At 36.5% G+C, this 14615-nt stretch overlaps 1 protein-coding gene across 2 annotated transcripts in view; it reads left to right on the top strand.

The window, feature by feature from the left end:
* LOC118916028 (cytochrome c oxidase subunit 7B2, mitochondrial) overlaps positions 1-14615 on the top strand; it is a 139931-nt gene that overhangs the window by 47942 nt on the left and 77374 nt on the right. The window contains exon 1 of one of the 2 annotated variants that reach the window (XM_057502192.1): positions 7815-7863. The exons of the other annotated variant lie outside the window; for it this stretch is intronic. The gene's annotated coding sequence lies outside the window, so the exon portion shown is untranslated. Of the gene's footprint in view, positions 1-7814; positions 7864-14615 lie in introns of those variants that run through there. 2 annotated transcript variants of the gene reach the window in all.

Below are 14615 nucleotides of genomic sequence, written 5' to 3'. Positions count from 1 at the left end.
ACATAATAAAGGCTGTATATGACAAACCCACAGCCAGCATTATTCTTAACAGCAAGAAGCTGAAAACTTTTCCTTTAAGATTGGGAAGAAGACAAGGATGCCCACTCTCCCTACTTTTATTCAACTTAGTACTGGAGGTCCTAGCCATAGCAATTAGTCAACACAAAGAAATAAAAGGCATCCAGATTGGCAAGGAAGAATTCAAACTGTTCCTGTTTGCAGATGACATGATATTGTACATTAAAAAAAACCAAAAGAATACACTCCAAAACTACTAGATCTGATATCTTAATTCAGCAACATTGTGGGATACAAAATTAATACACAGAAATCTGTTGCATTCCTATACACTAATAATGAGCTAGCAGAAAGACAAATCAGGAAAACAATTCCATCAAAAAGAATAAAATACCTAGGAATAAACCTAACTAAGGAGTTGAAAGACTTATACTCTGAAAACTACAAGATACTCATGAGAGAAATTAAAGAAGAAACTAATACATGGAAATGCATGCCGTGCTCATGGGTTGAAAGAATTAATATTGTCAAAATGGCCATCCTGCCCAAAGCAATCTACATATCCAATGCAATCCCTATCAGAATACCAACAGCATTCTTTAGTGAACTAGAGCAAATAATTCTAAAATTCATATGGAACCACAAAAGACCCTGAATAGCCAAAGCAATCCTGAGAAGGAAGAATAAAGCAGGGGGAATTATGCTCCCTGACTTCAAGCTTTACTACAAAGCCACAGTAATCAGGACAATTTTGTACCGGCACAAGAACAGTCCCATAGACCAATGGAATAGTCTAGTGGGCCCAGATATAAACCCAAGCATATATGGTCAATTACTATATGATAAAGGAGCCATGGATATACAATGGGGAAATGACAGCCTCTTCAACAGCTGCTGTTGGCAAAACTGGACAGCTACATGTAAGAGAATGAAACTGGATTATTGTCTAACCCTGTATACACAAGTAAACTCAAAATGGATCAAAGACCTGAATGTAAGTCATGAAACCACAAAACTTAGAAAAAAACATAGGCAAAAATCTCTTGGATATAAACATGAGCAACTTCTTCATGAACATATCTCCCAGGGTAAGGAAAAAAAAAGCAAAAATGAACAAGTGGGACTATATCAAACTAAAAAACTTGTGTACAGCAAAGGACACCATCAGTAGAATAAAAAGACATCCTATAGTATGGGAGAATATATTCATAAATGACATATCTGATAAGTGGTTGACATCCAAATTATATAAAGAGCTCACACACCTAACAAAGAAAAGGCAAATAAACCAATTAAAAAATGGGCAGAGGAGCTGAACAGACACTTCTCCAAAGAAGAAATTCAGTTGGCCAACAGGCACATAAAAAGATGCTCCACATCGCTAATCATCAGAGAATTGCAAATTAAAACAACAATGAGATATCACCTCCCACCAGTTAGGATGGCCAACATTCAAAAGGCAAACAACAACAAATGTTGGCGAGGATGTGGAGAAAGGGGAACTCTCCTACACTGCTGGTGGGAATGTAAACTAGTTCAACCACTGTAGAAAGCAGTATGGACGTTCCTCCAAAAACTCAAAGTAGAAATACCATTTGACCCAGAAATTCCACTCCTAGGAATTTACCCTAAGAATGCAGCAGCCCAGTTTGAAAAAGACACATTCACCCCTATGTTTATCGCAGCACTATTTACAATAGCCAAGAAATGGAAGCAACCTAAATGTCCATCAGTAGATGAATGGATAAAGAAGATGTGGTACATATATACAATGGAATATTATTCAGCCATTAGAAGAAAACAAATCCTACCATTTGCAACAACATGGATGTAGCTAGAGGGTATTATGATCAGTGAAATAAGCCAGGCGGAGAAAGACAAGTACCAAATGATTTCAGTCATATGTGGAATATAAGAACAAAGCAAAAACTGAAGGAGCAAAACAGCAGGAGACTCACAGAACCCAAGAATGGACTAACAAAGGGACTGGGGAGGATATGTGGGAAGGGAGGGATAAGGGGGAAAAGGGGCATTATGATTAGCTCACATAATGTAGCCATGGTCGGGGATACAGGAAAGGCAGAGAAGACAAGTAATGATTCTATAGCATCTTACTACGCTGATGGACAGTGACTGAAATGGGGTATGTGGTGGGGACTTGATAATAGGGGGAGTCTAGTAACCACAATGTCATTCAAGTAATTGTACATTATTGATACCAAAATTAGAAAAAATAAAAATAATAAATTTGAATAAATAGTTTTCAGATAGTGAGAGGTGGGCTTCTCACTGTTACAATAAGTATAAATAAGGAAGGGGAGAAATGCTAAAATGAATCCTCTTGTGTTGGATTGGAAGCAATTATCAGTATAAACTCACTGTTTTTAATATATATTTATATAGATAAAGAAATATAGTCTGTTCTTGTTATTCACAGTAGATGTGATCAGTGAAGTCATCCCAAGACTGAGCTAGAGCATACCAAACCATTGCTCCCAGAAGAAATGCAGGATTAGGTTGCTGTGAGCCCCTGTTCACACTACTTTCATGAACTGATCAATATGTAGCTTTGTTTTATGTGTGTTTCTTTTTAAAGATACCTTATTTGATGCATATTGTTGATTCTTTAACACTAACCTCATGACCAAAAGAACTGTAACTCATGCCAGAACAAAGCTTATCCAGTAGAAGCATTCTCCATAGGCACATCCTAGCTTTCTTTGGCTTAGAAACACTAAATAACGCTTTCACATTATCCCTGGGAGTCACTTTAAAAAGCAGAATCACCGTCAAAAAACACAAAAATGTAAAAAATATAGCATTAAATAGACCACCAAAAGGACATGTGTTTGCAGTATGAAAGCTGAAAGAAGGCAGAAGCAACATCATGTTTGATTTCAGCTGAGAACATGCATTTGTGGGTGACTCAAATTTTCCCTCCTCTGCATGTGTCTGAGAATGACTGTGGAAATGCTGCAAGTGTTGATTTGGGGATTACGATTAAATTTTAGTGAGTAGTTGAATTCTCAGATACAATCAGATCAACAGCATGTGTATGTGTGTTTGTACACATACATATATAACCTTGGTGTGTATGTGGAGAGGTCAGAAGCAATAATGCTCCATTAGCAATGAGTATACCTAACGTCTAGATTTTGGTCCCAAACACCATTCTCCAATAAAATGGTACCAGGACTCCTTAGAGAAGTGATTGATTCCAGGGTTAAGAAAGGAAAAATAAAAGATGAGTCTGCAACATCTTTTGGTGTCAGAAAATAAGAAAATGCTAAAAAGAAAAAAAATGGTGCCTTGTCAAAGCAACAAAGGGCAAAACCTGAAGTAGCCTCCAATGGGAAAGCTAGAACAAACTGAGCAACATAATAAATAATAGTATTTCAATATACAGTATAAAAGAAAATATCCTTGAGTTCTTAGTGATATCAATAAATAATTCCATAAATAAAAAATGCATGAGGAAGAAGAGATAGCTCTTACTTGCAGTAGAATTTCAATAAGTAAATGTAGAAGAAAATAGAGAATCACCATTAGACAGTAATTGGGGAGATGGTAAAAGGAATTTACCAACTACAAAAAGAAACCTATAGAGAGACCTAGCTAACACCAACTTAACAAATGACCAAGATAAATATCACTAGGAATAAGACATAGTGATAAATACTATGAATCTCTAGTTGTAATACATTAAGGAAATCACACCTTTTGTGGTATTCTTTCCAAAAAATGGATAACTTCATGCTAATCTTTAGAGATTGAAATAAAGTACTTTTTTGTTGGAAATAAGGTTGTACAATCTCTCTCTCTCTTTTTGATAGCTGTGAAAAGCACAGGGCTAGATTTAATTTTCAAATATAATAATATGGACATATTTTGAAAAATAGATATTGTCCCCAATTTATTAAAGAAATTGTTGATTGAAAACTATGGGTTAAACATTACATATTTACATTTGTTTATTCTAAATGTATACTTTCATTTTCATGAAAGCCACCTCAGTCATTTTGGAGAGTAGCTAATTAAGTAATACTTATTGAACACCTATTATGTGCTGAAAGGAATATTTATGAAAAACGAATAGGAGTTCCTGCTAGGGAGGCACTTACATTCAAGTGAGAATAGGCAGATAAAAGGAGAGTAGGAAAGTTGTAATAAAATAAGTTGAAAACTCTTCCATGCCATGACCTAGTCTTACACTTCCCTTTGCCTCACAGTGCCATGGATGTTGCTGAGAATAATGAACACTGCTAAATTGAACAAACCCAAAACACAGGAACAACTTGTTTAGTTATGCTCAACTTTGATGATGGACAAAACCAGGGGAAAAGCTGATGGTGCAAGGGGCAGAGTTGTATTGCTGGGTTAAACAGAGTATGTATGTGTAGTGTAAATATACAAACACACTATATATATAGGGTAGAGTAAATGTAGATAAATACATACATACATACACACAGATATTGAGGACATAAAAGAAAATGTACACATTTTGGATAGTATTCTTAACAGGAACTTTGAATACTTGTCTATTTTTTATCCAGTTTGCCCCTCTATGTAACTTAAGTAAGTGTTCAATACATCTTCATTGAATTGATGAATAGAGAAGAAATTGCCTTCAAAGAATTATAGGAAAATGGGATGCTCATTGTACATAAATCTAGATAAGAGCTGAATGCTAATCACATTAGGGCAGAGCATGGTCTTTGGTTGTGTGACAGTGCTTTATGAATAGTGTAAGTTTGCATACAAATGACAGGTGTACAAATAGCTGGGCAGTCTCTTTCACTGAGCTATACCTGGTTCATTCAGAGCCTTACACATAATACATGCCCGTTAGATTTGGTTGTATTGATTAAAAAAAAAATTAAAATCAATCTAAACATTTCTAATAACAATGAAAAGTTTAAAAATAGGTTATGTTAGATACTTAGTAATTAAAATGCGCTGACTTTTATTAGTATTAAGTATTAGCCAGTTTTGAAAAGCCTTTCATAGCCTTATAAACAATGAAGTAGCGTAACTCTGGCACTAATTGGGCCTTTCAGGGAGTGTAATAAGGCTGAATGACATTCACTTACAATGCCTTTTAATACTTTCTCCTCAGAAGGAGGCTGGAATGGAGGTGATTCAATCTGGCTTCTTCTGTCCCTTTCAGTGATGATGCCCTATGAGCTGGGTAGATTGCAAGGAACCTCCCCAACCCCCCGCCAAAAAACAAACAAACTGCAGTACAATTCATCATTGGTAAAAAGAAAACATAAATCTTTCAAAGTTATACATCTTTGAAAGCAAGGACTGGTATTCTTACTGAATGACCATATAGAGCAAAAGTAACTAAACACTTTCTTGCGTCTAAATTGGCTTCTGCCAATTCCCATGCAGAATCACATCTCCTGCTGCCTTCTGGGCAGAAGTAGAGGACCCCCCAGGGCTGGAACAAAGGTGGCTCCATCTGGCTTATCATGTACCTTTCAGTGGTGATTCCCCATGAGCATCTAGCAGGTCAGCAGACTCAACTTTTCTGTTGCTCTTTATCTCTGTTTCATATTTCTCTGAGGAAGCTGGAGATAAATTTGGGAAATGCTTGTCTCTTGGTTTTCCTCCTACCTCACTGGTCTCTCTGGTCATTTTCCCCTCGATCTTTCGTATCTCCCTGGCCTATAAATGTTGTAGTAACTTAGGGTTTGCATTATTTTTCTATTGTTGAACAACAAATTACTACAAATTTAGTAATTTAAAACATCACACATTTATTATCTTATTTCTTTGGGCCGGAAGTTTAAGCACAGCTTAACTAGGTCTTCTGCAAGACTGCAGTAAAGCTGTCAGCTGGCCTTTGGGGTAGCATCTGAATGCTCAACTAGAGAAGGATTTATTTCCAAGTTTACTCAGATCATTGGCAGAATTAATTTTCTTGAGGCTTTAGGAGTGAGGACCTCATTTTCTTGTTGGTTAGAGGCTGGAGACCTTACAAGATGCCAGCTAGAAGCTGCCTTCAGTTTCTAGAGGCTGCCCTCGGTTCTTTGCCAAGTGGATTCTGCAGTGGCTGTTTGCATCACAGAAGCCAGCTAGCTAGGGAGAAACTCCAGCAGTTTGGGCACAATAATCTCATATAACGTTATAACACAGTGTAATTCACAAACATCCTGACACGTATTCTATTGGTTAGAAATAAGTTATAGGTCCTGCCACACTCCAGGGAATGAGAACCATACAAAGGTATGACAAGAAGGCAGGGATAGTGGAGCCACCTGAGATTCTGCCCACACCATGACTAGTCTCTGTCATCTCTACTCTTTGCACTCACTTCCTCCTGTATCTCATGGCTTTAAATACTGTCAATGAGTGGACAACCTTCAGTTTTATATTTAGAGCTTGATCTCCTTTTCTAAACTCCACACTGATATAGCCAACCAACTGCTTACTTTATATTGATCCTCTTGGGTATGTTTGATAGATATCTCAAAAACTCACATATCCAAAGTCAATATAAATATTTCTCCAGTAACCTGCTTTTTTTCCTTGGTTTCCCAGTCCCACTAAATGGCAGCTCTATTCTTTCAGTCATTCGGATCAAAAACCTTTGTGTCCTCCTTGGCTGATCCTGAGATGACTAATCTGATACCCAGTTTATCAAACCTTTTTTAATATCTAGTTTATCAGACCTTTTTAAAAATTTTGCCATTTGTTGGTTAATATCCTTATCTTCAGGCACTAATAGGACCTGATCTAAAGCATAGGTCACTTGGTGGCCCTCTGGCAACCATTCTAGTCTTAGTGGAGCATAAACTACCTCCATTTTCTAGCAACTAGCTCAGAGTCTACTCCTATCAGGATGCATCACATGGAAGCCCAGCAATACCACTCTCTGACTTTAATATTGATGGAAACTCACGCAGTCTTACCATATGCCAGGTGCTCCATGTCACATGTTTCCTCTCACCAAGCAAGGCTGCGTTTGCTTTGATGGACCTCTCAGTGCTTGTTTCACTCCAGGAAGGAGTAACACAGGTAACAGAAGTCACCTGACTCCTTTCCTAACATTACTGTTCCTGCAGAGTTTTCTGTGGCCTGTCCTTTTGTCATCTATGCTGTTTTTTTCTTCCTTCCCCTTCTGACCCAACACATCCTTGAAAATTGTATTAAATCTACTGCTGAGTAGGTAGGACTTCCCACCATTCACATACACTTTGGTTTAAAGCACTGTATAAGTGTATCATTTTCTCCAGGTGTATTTTTACTTGTTCCAAGTTGTTTTTACTTGAACCCTTACTCTTGTTATAGAATGAAAAATTGGTTCTTATCAATAGGATTTGAGACATTGATATGCTGTGGATTTGATTTAGGGAGCAAACAATGGAGAGGTCCATTCCTTTTTCCCTGAACTCACATTCAAGTAGCTGCTTACTCTCCATACATACATACTAGGTGAGCTTGGGCCAGAACTGTCCTTGCTTGAGCTGGGGCACATGTTGATGGTGAAAGCAGTGATAGGAAAAGAGGGTGATCTCCACTACTTGTATTGAGAAAAGTTTACAAACTCCTCTACCACTATAGAAAGGCAGATACCTATGTCTTCTTTTCACATATTTTGTGATTCTTTCCTTTTAACTTTAAATTGTTTCTTATAGTTTATTTAATCAGGCATCATTTGTATAAAACTATTTAGTGTTGATGGAGTAGTTTTTGGTGATTTTCTCTGGGTAATATAACCCATACTTATTTGCCTTTTTCTATTATCTTGAAGCCTCACACTATATAATTATATTTTTAGGAATCTGAATCTTGAACTTTCTGAGGAGAGCATCAAGGCTTCAGAGTTCCTACCAGGTAAAGAGAAATACGGAGAAAGTCCATACTGCCCAGATTATACTTTCACTGTGATTATCAATTTTAGATAACCCATTTTTTATGGAAAAATAAAAAGCTGAAGGTCTTATGAAAAATTATATAAAATACAATAAAATTGACAATGAAAGCACTTAAAAAATTATATATACTTTTAAGCATTTTGTTTATTATTGAGAGTCAGCCTAATCACCGAATGAATGAGAGACAGATGTCAGTCTAAACAAATGTTGCCAAAATAAGATACTTCCTATCAGCAGAAAATGTTTTACTTGATAGACTAATTTGATAGTCTTTAACAACGCAAACAGTTGGATGCAAAAGAAAATGTGTGTACTGCCAACACATTTTCAAGAGATAAAGACTTGTTGCAAGTACTACAAAAAAATCGCTCATTCTGGCCAACAGAGACCACGTTTTAAGTGTGTCATCCATCATTTATTTTAGTGTTAAGAGCGCCCCCTGGTGTGATTGTACAATCACATGTTTAAGAGAAATACATTGTTCTTAAAAACCTTTTGCTATTAGATGTTGATGGGCCTTCTCATGCTAGATTGACTTGGTCAGCATCGTGTGTAACTGTCTAGAAATATACATTTAATTTTTTATTGCTCTTATCCATGGTTATATCTAGAGTCAGTGGTCAGTTTGAGAGTGGAATTTGGTAATATCTAATCCCTAAGCTTCTTTAGTTCGAGGTAGTGACAATAATGATAGTATGACTAATAACCAATAACAAAAGGCTTATTTAGTAAATGTGAAATTATATACTGAGATAAATTTTTACAGGCTAATCAAATTTTTTGCTGGTAATAGCATTGTTAAGTGGAAAATTGCTGTGAACTATTTTTTTTTGGTATAAATTTATGGGCATTTTAGTAATTAAACAGAATTCAGATATTACCTTTTTTTGAAATACACATTATACAAAAAAATCCGAGTTTTAAGGTTTTTCTCTCAATCCAGCAGCCCCCCTCTAGTTATAGAACTGAAAATATAAACATAGTAATTCATACATGAATCCTAAATAGAACTCTTATCTCCTGAAATCATTCCCACCCCCATAAATTCCCATTCAAAATTGGCAGCAGAGTACCTATTTTATAACTGTCATTCTTCCTTACATTTAAGTTTTAATCCTTTGAGAATAATTAAAACATGCTGCAAAGTGAAAGTGCACATAATATTCTAACCTACATTTCTGAAAATTTGATAATTGCAATTATATTCCCATCTACTGTCTCTTCTCCAGACTAAATTATCTTGATTGTTTTAACCATTTCTCATAGGTTCTGTGTTCTAAACTAGATCATTTACAGGGCTATTGTACTGACCTGTTTGCAGTAGATTGCTTTTGCTTTCATTTTCTTTTGTATGCTGTGTTTCTCATTTAATTTTGAAACCATAAGCTCAGTACAGTATTTACATTAGGTCCTGGATTGTTGAAAGGATATCTTCTAAAATGTAGAATTAAAAAAATCAGAGCAATTTACTATCTGCCTATAGCAGATCTGTGTTTACACTTTTGTTCTCATATTTTCTAACATCATGACCTTGGGAAGTCATCATGACCTTCTCAAAGCCTCAATCTCTTCTGTAAAGGGAAATGCAAATTACTATTTCTTAGGATGTTGTTAATTTGTCCTTTACATTAATACATATTTAAGACTTACTATATGCCAGATTGAGACTGGGGACCTCATGAGCATTTACTTTTCACAATAGTTCTGTGAATTAGGTGCTATTATTATTACATTATTGATGAGGCTTAGAGAAGCCAAGAAACCTGTGAAGTGCAAAAGCCAGGATTCTCATCAAGGTCTTGCTGAGTTAAAGTGAGCTTATAACCACTATGCTATGTATTTGTTTTAATCATGCTTATTAATTTCTGCTAATGTAATGGTTTCATTGTCCTTAAGATCAAATAATCTCCATCTGGAAATCAGAATTACTTTGGACATTTATTCTTCTATACAATTTTTTCAATAGGCAGTACATTAAGAGATTCGTTGTTATTAGTATGGCTGAGCTGGAAATAGCAGTGATAAGGACCAATGGGCTAGTGAACCTTGTGGCACCTTTATGCGTAATATAAAGGCAGGGTAATAGAATACTAATTTTAGAAACAGTTGCATGCTTCCAACTCACCATTTCTGTTGGTTTTCTCTGGACCTGAGACTAAGTTCTACTCCTGTGCCTTGTTATTCTAGTTAAGTACCTAATTACTTGGATTGGCTTTGTAAAGCCTGCATAATTTTTCTTATGGTTTGTATTTTCTTGATATTTTAGATACCAGATTTTATTCTTTGATTGCTAGAGAGGCCACCTTACTAAGTTTCTCATTTTGTTAGTGAGTTGTTTTGAAGGCTACTAAATATTTCACCATGGAAACATGCTGTGAACAGGTCTGTTCTTTGCTTAAGAATATTAGGTATTTCATATAATTCTCTTAGATCCTTGAGATTTGCTCCAGGGAGCAGGCGTTTAACCATGATTCAAGAGCACATTGTTAGGGTCCTCAGTGGCTGAGTGCCTGTTTTCTTGTTGAGGTTGCCTCATGTTGTGCTTGGGTTCGATGTATAGAGGTTCGAAGAACTGGTGTGTATGGTATTATGCCTTCCTAAGGCAGCACATTACCCCAAACACACACCATCCTTATACTGTCCTTAGGAAAATTGGGTCAGTCATCATTATTGAATCAATGAATGAGTGAAGAAATGGGGATTATCTTAGTTTTCTACCATCATTTCTGCCCTACCTCTATCCTTGTTTACCCTGCCTGCCCATTACACCCACACATTTGGTGAGTGTGTTCTTTAACTTGATTTGTTTAATGTCTGTGGAATTAGTTCCTTTTTTCCCAAATCATCTGATACTGTTTTGGCTTAGGCCCTCATAGTTGTCCCTTGAATGGTTGGAACAGTCCTATAACTGAATTTCCCCTCTCCAGTATTACCTGTATCCCATAAACTGTCCCCAGTGGCACGAGGATAATTTTCCTCAAGCATAGAACCGATAGCTTAAAATCATTTAGTGTCTCACTGTTCAAAAAGACTTTTGGCTCTTGCTTTCCCCTCTTCTAATTTGTCTGACTACCAGTGTCTGTAACTGTTGAATTTTATGCTTTGTACCACTGAAAGAATTTTAAGTGCCAGAATGCTTGTTACTTTCTTTGTTTTCCTGTGTTTTTATGCACTAATGCTCTATGTCAGTGACACCCTGTGCACTTCATTTGGTGATGTCCACTTTCTCCTTCTACAGTAATCCTTCCCCAACTAAACTCCCGCTCCATAACCACACACCAGTCTGAATTAAGACACAAAGACTGGAAACACCATTCATATACAAATGGCTTATTGTCTCACAGGGGCACAGAAACAAAACTAATTACAGTATTAGAAAAATACATAATATGGTAAGCATCACAGTAGTAGATGTAGAAAAACCTACGAACTGAGAGAGTATTTGTAATTTGATCAAGCTTTCCTAAAAATTTTAACATTTTTGAAGTCAGAGAAATGAATCTCTCATCTGGGATTTCACACACCCTGGACAGGACTTAATTCTTACACCGTTTCGGTGACACAGCATAGATAGTCACTTACATGTACATGTCAGCCTTGCAGCCTCTTACCAGTAATTACAGTGAGTGCAGTCTAGGAGAGCAGAGATAAAATCCACACTTTGAACTGCAAACAGGCTATCTTTGGAAAGTCAAATCGTTGAAAAAACAATCTGCCGAGTAGGAGGGGCAAGCAATGACACAGGAAGTCGCCGAGGATTCTATTGAGACACAGACTGAAGCCATAAACCAAGAGCTGTAACAGGGAAAGCAGTAAACAAGGAGCTGAAGCTCTGTGGTCCAAAGGCAAGAGTTAGTTAATGGAAAGAGACATCAAAACATCAGGCAGCCGACAGCCTGGATCAAACTGACAAGGAGGGAGGGTTGGGAACCCTCCTCAAGAGAGCACAAAAATAGGCTGTTCTGCTCCGGGACTCTTGGCAAAGTCTGTGAGAATAGCCTGAAGCAGACCATAATAAGGACACTATTTATAAAATCACACAGACTCAAAGGAGTTAAAATGAGAAAACAGTCTCAAAATAAAGCATAAAAATTATAATCAGTTGATGTTTTGAAAAGGCACTAAATGCTCAAGGAACCTGATTCAAAAAGAGGGTCCATTTGGCATTGAGTTCAGTGCTTCATCTTGAGGAGATTTTTTTTTTTTTTTTTTTTTTTTTTTGGTGCAGATTTTGAAATGAACAAGTGCCAAGAAAGGCAGAATCAATGTGGAATAAAATTTCTGGTATTGGGCCAGTTGCCATTCACAATCTCAGGTCTTGGGATAAACTACAGAAGGAAATGTGAGCACATTACCATTTCTTCTAACTGTGCCGCACAGGGTTTTCCCAGCAGATGAGTAAGAGGAAAGCTGCCAATGATCCAGTTTTGAATAATAAGGACTGACCGTCTCCACCCCACCACACACTTGAGAGAAGCTGTGAACACCAATAAGGCATAAAGACATGTTTTTGCAATCACAGAATACTCCAAACTTCTATGATACTCAGGATTAATGGACCAAGTTATGCTTTAATGCATGACCATGAGAGTCTGATAGAGAATTACAGATATTCTTCCATGGCACCAGTCCAATCTTCCTGAAAAAACAGAACAACTAACATAGGTAACAGATATCTTGGCTTCTGTGACCGTATTCCTATCTGTTAGATTACTTATAAGGTTACAAAGGATCTTAATTATTTCCAATGTAAGACAAACAGGTAGTTCATTCATGCTAATTTTTTCACTTTGCAAGTTGCCCCTGAGGCAGCATGATCATTTTGCATGATGTCAAATGCTGTAAGATAAGGAGGTGACCTAAATAACTTTTAACTTTTCCTTCATAATTTGATGTTGATCTACCATATGTAAATTCACCTAAATATTTCTTAAAATTATTTTGCTTGTAGTTGGCAGGCTGCTTTGCTTCATCTGTAAAACACAGTAATGTACTTTGAAGGAGCATGCTGTTTCCTAGGTTTGCATTTTAGGCATCTAGGATTCAGCAAATGCCCGTGTTCACCTTATCTGTGTCTTCTTTGTTTATAGTAATTTTAGTTATTTCAGCCTCAGTCTTTCAGAATAAGGAGTTCTAACCTTTTGTATTTTAAATTTTTAAATCTGTTCAATGGTTTTCTGCTATCACTGTCCTTCTCCTGGTCTCACCTTGCTCTCTGGTACTCAGAAAATTATTTTGCTTGTAGTTGGCAGGCTGCTTTGCTTCATCTGTAAAACATAGTAATGTACTTGGAAGGAGCATGCTGTTTCCTAGGTTTACATTGGTGGTGACAAACAGGCGAGGTGGTGTAGGAGCTGGTGAGGCAGTGTCACAAACCCTTCCTGGATATTTATGTGTTACTACTTTGTAAAGAGCATCATCTCATCCTCATGATGAATCCTATTCCCCAAATCATATATTCTGATTTTTATAAACAGATTATAGCGAGCAATTAATATTTGATGAATATGACTTGAAGATGATGTTAGATTTCCAAAAGAGATCAGAGATATGTAATAATCAAGAATTAGTTATGAATTTGCAAAGAAGTTTGATTTAGAGAGGTTTTTTTTTAACTTTCCAGTATCCTCCTTACATCATTTATATGGGAAGAGATTTTTTTTTCTGCCAATAATTTTCATCTATAGAAAGCCAAGTCAATTTTTTTCATTAATTTATACCTGTACTTGTGTATTTGGGTTGCATCTCATGTTGCTCAGGCTCCCCCAGTTGAGCCTGATGCATGCTAGTATATGAGAACATTCCATAATAGTCAATAAAATTATGCAGACTAACAGTTGTTATAATGAGATGATACTTAGAAATGTGTTTAAGGTTCTGTGTTGACTTCAAATTAAACATAATCACAAGATATGTGCTACAGACTAAATGTGTACCCCTAAAATTCATTTGTTGAAACCCTAACTTCCAATATGTTGATATTAGGAGATGGGGCCTTTGGGGAGTAATTAAGTTTAGATGAGGTCATGAGAAAGGAGCCCCCATAATGGACTAAGTATTAGAAGTGTAAGAATTATAAATATAATTAGCATGAGGAGAGGAAGGGACTAAAGCCTATGTGAGGACACAGCAGCTAGGACATGCCGCAGCTCTGGGAGAGAGCTCTTACCAAGTGCCAGATCTGCTGGCACTTTGATCTTGGACTTCCAGCCTCCAGAGCTGTGAGTAATCAATTTCTGTTTTTTAAGCAACCCACTCTATGGTATTTTGCTATAGTGCACTGTGTAGATTAATACAGCATGAGTTGGCAGGAACAATATGAAAAATCTCAAATCTTTTTCTAACTAAGATTGGTTACTAAACTTACAGCTGCCTTCAAATATCAATAAAGAATGGTAACCAAATAACCAATAATGATCATTACTAAAAAGATGCTCTATTAAGAAACAGAATGCTTGAAAATGTAATGCAGATATTTTCTATAACTAAATTTACAATATGGAAAAACATAGTTAAACAGAATGCCTAGAGAACAGATTTCTAATGTAATTGCATCACTGATAAAAGCAGAGCTGAATGTCCTCTGTGACAGTTGGTGTTGAAAATGTTCAACTAACGCTATCCTTATCTGCTCTCACTTAGTACAATCATAACTGAATCTTTTCATTTTGAAACTTCTATACTGAAGAGGACTTCTCATTCTGTAGTACT

This window comes from Manis pentadactyla, chromosome 5, assembly GCF_030020395.1.
Source record: "Manis pentadactyla isolate mManPen7 chromosome 5, mManPen7.hap1, whole genome shotgun sequence".
Classification (NCBI taxonomy): Eukaryota; Metazoa; Chordata; class Mammalia; order Pholidota; family Manidae; genus Manis; species Manis pentadactyla.
The sequence above is the reverse complement of the archived record's forward strand: the minus strand, read 5'-3'. Positions and strand labels throughout refer to the sequence as shown.